The sequence below is a fragment of the Nicotiana sylvestris genome, chromosome 5 (genome assembly GCF_000393655.2).
Source record: "Nicotiana sylvestris chromosome 5, ASM39365v2, whole genome shotgun sequence".
Classification (NCBI taxonomy): Eukaryota; Viridiplantae; Streptophyta; class Magnoliopsida; order Solanales; family Solanaceae; genus Nicotiana; species Nicotiana sylvestris.
The window spans coordinates 149,327,645-149,335,589 of NC_091061.1; positions in this window are offsets into that span (position 1 = coordinate 149,327,645).

The window sequence follows — 7,945 nt, forward strand, 5'->3', positions numbered from 1 at the left end:
TCATTATCATCTGGAGCTATGATAAAGCTTACTGCCACAAATTACACATTGTGGAGACCTCGGATGGAAGATCTCCTCAGTTGTAAAGATTTGTTTGATCCCATAGAAGCAAAGGGTAGGAACCCCGATTCCACCAAAGAAGCAGAGTGGAAGAAATTAAACAGAAAAACTATCGGTCAAATTCGACAATGGATTGACGATAGCGTTTTTCATCATGTTGCACAAGAGACAGATGCGTATGCCCTCTGGGTGAAGTTAGAAGGGATGTATCAAGCCAAGACCGCTAGGAACAAAGCCTTGTTGATGAGGCGTTTGGTAAATTTGAAGTTAAAGCACGGAACTTCAGTTGCCGAGCATACCAGTGAGTTTCAGAGCTTGATAAATCAATTATCGTCTGTTGACATGCCGCTCGGGGATGAGATGCAAGCCCTACTACTTCTTAGTTCTCTTCCTGATAGTTGGGAGACGCTGGTAGTCTCTCTCAGTAATTCAGCTCCTAGTGGAAATCTGACCATGTCTATGGTTAAAGATGCCTTATTTAATGAAGAAGCCAGAAGAAAGGACATCGATCATGGTGAGTCGCATGCCCTTATTACAGAAAGAGGGAGACAACAAGAAAGAAGTCAAGATAAGAGGAGAGGCAGAAGCAAGAGTAGGGGAAAATCCACGGATGGTAGGAAGTCATCATATGCGTGCTACCACTGTGGAATAAAGGGCCATTTAAAGAAGAACTGCAGAAAATTGCATAAGGAGAAGGAGCAGTTGAAGCAAAAGGATGGAGATGCATTAGTCACTACCCACGGAAGAGGTAGCCATTTGTTCCATCCAAGAAGAGGCATGCCTTCACGTCTCAAGTCAAGAAGAAAACGAATGGGTGGTAGATACTGCAGCATCATACCATGCCACATCCCGAAAAGATTTCTTCACAACATACAAAGCAGGAGACTTTGGAGTAGTGAAGATGGGGAACACTTCTTCCTGTGAGATAGTTGGAATTGGTGATATCAAAATACAAACAAATATCGGGAGTACAATGATATTGAAGGATGTCCGTCATGTGCCAGATCTTCGTCTAAACCTAATATCAGGTATAGCTCTTGACAAACAGGGCTATGAAAGTTATTTCGGAAAAGGCACATGGAAATTGCTGAAAGGGGTTATGATTCTCGCTCGAGGACATATTTGTGGCAACTTATATAAAACTCATGTGAAGGTATGTTCAGACAGCCTCAATGTTATGGAAAAAGAGGCGTCTCAAAACCTGTGGCACCAGAGACTCGGTCACATGAGTGAAAAGGGGATATCAATTCTAACGAAAAAGCAGCTTATCAGAATGGACAAGAATGCTGCTTTAGACCCTTGTAATCATTGCTTATTCGGAAAGCAACATAGAGTCTCTTTTACATTTTCTTCAACCAGAAAATCAGAGTTACTCAGTCTGGTACACTCTGATATTTGTGGTCCCATGGAGGAGAAGTCACTTGGCGGCAATAGGTATTTTCTGACTTTCATTGATGATGCTTCTCGAAAGGTGTGGGTGTACTTCTTAAAGACAAAGGACCAGGCTTTTGATTATTTCAAGATATTTCATGCCATGGTAGAGCGTGAAACGGGAAAGAAATTAAAATGCCTTCGCTCAGATAATGGAGGCGAGTATACTTCCAAGGAGTTCGATTCCTATTGCAAGAGACAAGGGATTCGACATGAAAAGACGGTCCCACGCACCCCACAACACAATGGAGTAGCCGAGAGAATGAACCGGACAATTATGGAAAGAGTCAGAAGTATGATCAGTATGGCAAAACTGCCTAAGCCATTCTGGGGAGAAGCTGTTCGCGCCGCTTGCTACCTAATCAACCGGTCACCATCAGCCCCGTTGAATTTTGAGGTTCCAGAGAAAATATGGTCGGGTAAGAATCCCTCATATTCTCACTTAAGGGTATTCGGTTGTTTAGCACATGCACATGTATCCAAGGAGCTCAGGAAGAAGCTTGATGGTAGAACTATACCATGTATCTTCATAGGCTATGGAGATGAAGAATTTGGGTATAGATTATGGGATCCAATACAGAAGACGGTGATCAGAAGTAGGGATGTTGTATTCCACGAAAACCAGACAATTGAAGACATTGAAAAGCCCACAATGTCTTATGAAAGAGGTTCCAGTGCCCAAAAAGTTGGTCCAGATCCACTACCATTGCAGTTTGACACAAATAGCATGGGGGAGCATGAAGCAGTACCAGAAGCAGAACAGGAGGATGTTTGGCAGGGGGAGGCACAAACCCCTCAGGAAACTACAGAACCATCACAGGGGAACGATGATGGTACACATCCTGAAGCTAATAATCAACAACCTCGTCGATCTGAACGAGGTCAGATTCCATCAACTCGATACCCAGAAACCGAGTATATTCTACTTTCTGAAGATGGAGAACCAGAGAGTTTCCATGAAGCTATATCTCATACGGATAAAGAAAAATGGCTGCAAGCAATGACCGAAGAGATGAACTCTTTACAGAAAAACAACACTTATGAGATTGTGAAACTTCCACAAGGAAAGAAGGTACTGAAGAGTAAATGGGTATTCAAGCTGAAGAAAGATGGCAGCGGAAAGGTGGTGAAGCACAAAGCCCGGTTAGTAGTCAAAGGATTCCTACAGAAAAAGGGAATTGACTTTGATGAAATATTTTCACCAGTTGTAAAATTGACTTCAATCCGCATCATCCTTGGATTGGTAGCCAGTTTGAATTTGGAGCTTGAACAAATGGATGTCAAGACAACATTTCTTCATGGTGATCTAAATGAAGAAATCTATATGGAGCAGCCGGAAGGTTTTGAGGTTTCAGGAAAAGAAAACCTCGTCTATAAGCTTACGAAAAGTTTATATTGGCCTAAAGCAAGCACCGAGGCAGTGGTACAAAAGGTTTGACTCATTTATGGTAAGTCAAGGATATAAAAGGACTGCTGCAGATCAGTGTGTTTACATTCAGAGATTTTCGGATGGCAATTTTGTTGTACTTCTACTTTATGTAGACGACATGTTGATCGTCGGACAAGATGCAACAAAAATTAGACAGTTGAAGAAAGAACTCTCTAAGTCCTTTGAAATGAAAGACTTAGGTCCAGCTCAACATATTTTGGGATTGCAGATAACTCGAGATAGGAGAAACAAGAAGTTATGGCTATCTCAAGAAAATTACATTGAACGGGTGATCAAACGGTTCAATATGAGTAATGCCAAACCGGTAGGTGTCCCTTTGGCAAATCACTTCAAGTTGAGCAAGAGTTTGTGCCCCTCATCCAAGAAAGAGATTGAGGAGATGTCTACAATTCCATATTCTTCAGCAGTTGGAAGCCTGATGTATGCCATGGTTTGCACGAGGCCAGATATCGCACATGCGGTAGGTGTGGTAAGTCGTTTTCTTTCTAACCCTGGAAAGAAACATTGGGAGGCAGTTAAGTGGATTTTCAGGTATCTTAAAGGTACTTCAAAATCAAGTCTGTGCTTTGGGGGAGCTGATCCAGTCTTGGAAGGCTATACAGATTCAGATATGGCCGGAGATCCTGATGGAAGAAAATCAACCTCAGGATATGTTTATACTTTTGCAGGGGGAGCTGTGTCATGGCAGTCAAGATTGCAGAAGTGTGTTGCACTATCCACAACTGAAGCAGAGTATATTGCTGTAGCGGAAGCTGGAAAAGAAATGTTGTGGCTAAAGCGGTTTCTCCAAGAACTAGGGATAAATCAAACAGAGTATAAGATACATTGTGATAGTCAAAGTGCAATTGATTTAAGCAAAAACTCAATGTATCATTCTCGGACAAAGCACATCGACATTCGCTATCACTGGATACGCGAGGTGATGAATCAACAACTGTTGAAACTAGTGAAGATCCATACGAAGGAGAATCCAGCAGACATGTTAACAAAGGTGGTCACTCAAGAAAAGTTAGAGCTGTGCAGAGACATAGTTGGAATAACTTTCAAATAGTAGCTGCGTTGGAATGCAGCTGAAGGGGGAGAATTGATAAGTTCAGCTGCTGCCAACTACCAATTCTAGAAGCCCACCATTGTTGAAGCCACCAACCCATTCTAGAAGCCACCATTGTTGAAGCCTCCATTGTTGAATGAAGAATTCAACCACCAACCACCTTCTTTAAGGCTATAAATAGAGCCTTATGTTTTACACAGAAAGATTAATCCAGAGAGATTGAAATACAATCCAGGAAGAGATTGTGAGAACAAAAAGAGAGTTTGGTGAGGTTTTTTTGTAGAGAGAAATTCTTGGTGTAAATTCTCTATAATTATATTCTTGTGAAATAGAGTTGTTTTTCCTCCCAAATAATCTTCATATTGATCCGAGAATCACAACATAATTTAGATGCCACAGGAAAAAAAAATGTGACCAAGCCGATGTTTTTTATAATCCACTGGCAAGTCTTTTGGCAAAAAAATATTGTTGTAGTGGTGGTTTGGTAAAATTTTGCTGATTCCTATATATACTAGTGAAACTTTCTGCACTTATTGTACCGTAGTTAAAAAGAAATCTTGTTGAGATGTTCGGTCAAAAATTCGAAGGAAAGCAATAGAGTATCACCAAAATATATTTTCAACAAAAAGAGAAGAATTTTAGTAGTTCAATGTGTGACACTTAAATTTTTATCTTATTGGTTAGAGTTCATTCTCCACCCTATAATTCCCCTTTCCATTTCTTCTTTCCCTTCCCTTATCTATCTATAATAAAATTTTAAAAAGAAAAACCGAGGTAATTTTCGGTTTAGAGTTAAGCAAGATATCTGGCAGATGTAGGGGGGAGTTCTAGAGAAACTCAGTCAGAATTTCTCGCAAGAAAAAGCAACTATGGAGAAAAGTGGAATGATAAACGTTTTGGCTCTAAACAAGCCACCATCGCCTGTCACCTCATCTTCTCCATTTCTCCAATCTTAATCTAAACGTAACCAATGTTGATTTGAAGAACTAATGACGCTACAAATATTCATGCTTTTGACAAGTGATATCAGAGATGAGACGCCACAGATTAAAGCATTCAAATTGCTTTTGACAAAGCACAGGGGAGATTTGTATTAGCCACTGTAAGTATCAAACAAGTTCTTGAATTTCATTGCGCATATGGTAATGGTAGGAGGAGATTATGTGAACGTATACTTTATATTATACCTAAGCTGATGTTTGTTATTCAAGTATGCATCTGCATTGTATTCTCTAGTATAATTTAAACTGTAGCTAAATTCTACTCCCTCTGTTCCAGTTTATGTGAACCTATTTCCTTTTTGGTCTGTTCCAAAAAGAATGAACCCTTTCTAAATTTTGTAACAATTTAGCTTAAAGTTACAACTTTACCTTTAATGAGAAGCTTTTATAACCACACAAATACTCTGGGCCCCATTTGGACTTGTCTAGGACCACAAATTCCAAAAGTCTTCATTTTTTTCTTAAATTTCGTGCTCAGTCAAACAAGTTCACATAAATTGGAACGGAGGGAGCATTCGTTATGCTTAACCGTGGCTGCTGTTGTAATTTTTTCATGCGCCTTTTTCCGGCAATAATTGAAATTGTCAGGGTAGGACAATATTAATTGAGTGCCAAGTTTTGCCCGTTCTTTTAATAATGATGGTGTCTGTCAATTTGTACCTACCTTAACTAATCCCCAACCCCAAGTACATGCTATTTTCCACTAGCATGAATACTGAGTAGTCCATCAAGACTTGCCGAGATGAACAAAAGTACCTAACTCTTTTTTGCCTCTATTGGAATTTGAACACTGGTCCTTTATGGTCTATATTAGTTTTACTGACTGCTAGGTCATACCCTTGGCAGCTAAATTTTTGCCGGTTTATATGGTGACAGAATGAGAAACTTCTTTTCCATTGGAAATATTTGGTTTTTTGTCTGTACTGCTATACTAGCTATGATGAATGATGGATAACTGACTAGTAGGTTCATTCGGATTGCAGGTGAAAGATTACTTGTTATTTTTAACTGGGGAGAGGTGCGAGGGTGGAAACAGATCTAGGTTTCATCTTCTGATCTGGCTCATCTCTTGGCATGATCATGTAAGATAGTCTCAATTTTGTTGGTTCAATGCTTTCTGATAGCTGGACTTCACGAATCTATGGAGCAGTATGAATTTGAGAGGTGCGATCTCATATACCATGTCACATCTAAGTAACAGATATTTATTGTATTGCATTGCAAGCTGACATGCATTTGGACTTGAGCGTTGGAGATCATGAACTTGCTCCCCTGTAGGTGCCAAGGTGAATTTGAGGTGAGTGTACTGAAAGTGAAAGCATGAAAAAGAGAAAGCTCTTAAAATTTAAATATGAATGAAGAAAACTTTTTGTCTTACCTTAAGCCCTTCTGCTATCGCAATAATACGAGATCACTCATTTAAAGATACTTACTAGGCAAGGAAATGAATGCCAAATATGTTCAGAAAATAATGCCTTCTATTTTCTCCAGAGAAATAAAGGCTTGTCGAAATAATTGGAAGGATGCAGACTGTAGACAAAAAGTATAGGCCAAATACATGGACAACCCCTTAAAGTTGTCGCGTCTTTTCATTTAGACACCTGAACTGATAATATTACCTATTGGACACTTAAAGTACTCTTATAATGTGTCTATTGAACACTTCGTGCAGATGTCGCACAAGAGGTGTTCTTCACTTGGAATTGAGTGTTTAAAGCCCTTAACAACTTTATTCTGTTCTTTTTCTTCTTTCTCCTCAATCTTCTCTGTGTTTTCATTGAGCTTTTCTTTCTTTGTGTTTAGTATTTTTTCATGATTTTCTTACAGATTTATCCCACTCCAAATATTGATTATTCATCAATTCACTTCAAAGATACAACCCCAAGATTTCAAAAATCATATATTTAGCTTTTTACTTGCATAAGAGTTAGAATATGAGGTTGTATGACCCTTTCGTGGGTCCTCTATTTCTTTCAGCAAGGGGAGCAGCGGTCGTGATTTTGTTAAAGAGAAGTTTGGGGTTAAGTTAAAATCCCTTGCTGCTCCAATTTGTTCTTCGCCAATTCCTCACCAATTCTCTTCCTTTTTTGTTTTTGGAATATATCATTCTTTTTCCTTTTAAATTCTGATTGTTTGATGGGCCATGCCGTTCGAAGGCAAAGCTTTTTAAGGGAAATGGTTGCTCTCTTTTTAGGTGTGGAGGGAGATGCGGTGGGGGGGCGTGATGGACTGGTGTTGAAAAACGAAAATGCTTTTCATTTCTTCTGTTTTTCTGATGTGGCGTTCTTTAATTGGTCACAATGCCACATAAGTTGCGTTTGAGCTTCACACCTATGTGTGATTGAGTTTTCAGTGCTCAACAGACACACTTTAATAGTACTTTAAGTGTCCAACAGATAATATTCTCCTTAAAGTGTCTAGATGAAAAAACGTGACAACTTTAGCCTATGTATTTGGCCAGAAGTATAAGCGGCAAGATTTTAACTAGATCTCAATTCTGCTAGGGTGGTGGGGGAGGGAGAGGATGGAGGGGGAAGTTAACCTAAAATGATTTTGGAAAAGATGGGCTGGGTGGTGTGGATGATGTTTATGTGTCTATGCCATTCTTGGCGGCAGTGATTGCCAATGAAAAGATCAGTCCCTTGGCACAAAATATAGTTTCAGTTAACTATAATTAAATTTAGAGAAAAATGTCCCATTCGAAACATTATTTAATTAACTATCTTAAAGTGGAAACATAAGCCAGGGAGATTTATTACAGCAAAAGATAAAGCCTTGTAGTTCTATTAATCGGTGATTACAAGCGGTGCAGAATGATGTAAAAACTAGATAGAATTATTTTTAATTAAGAAAATTTAATAGAATTATTCTGTATTTAGTTAGAGTACAGATGATAAATTGCTCTTCACTCTATGGTAAAGTTCAAAAACTAAAAAGCGACAAAGGAAAATG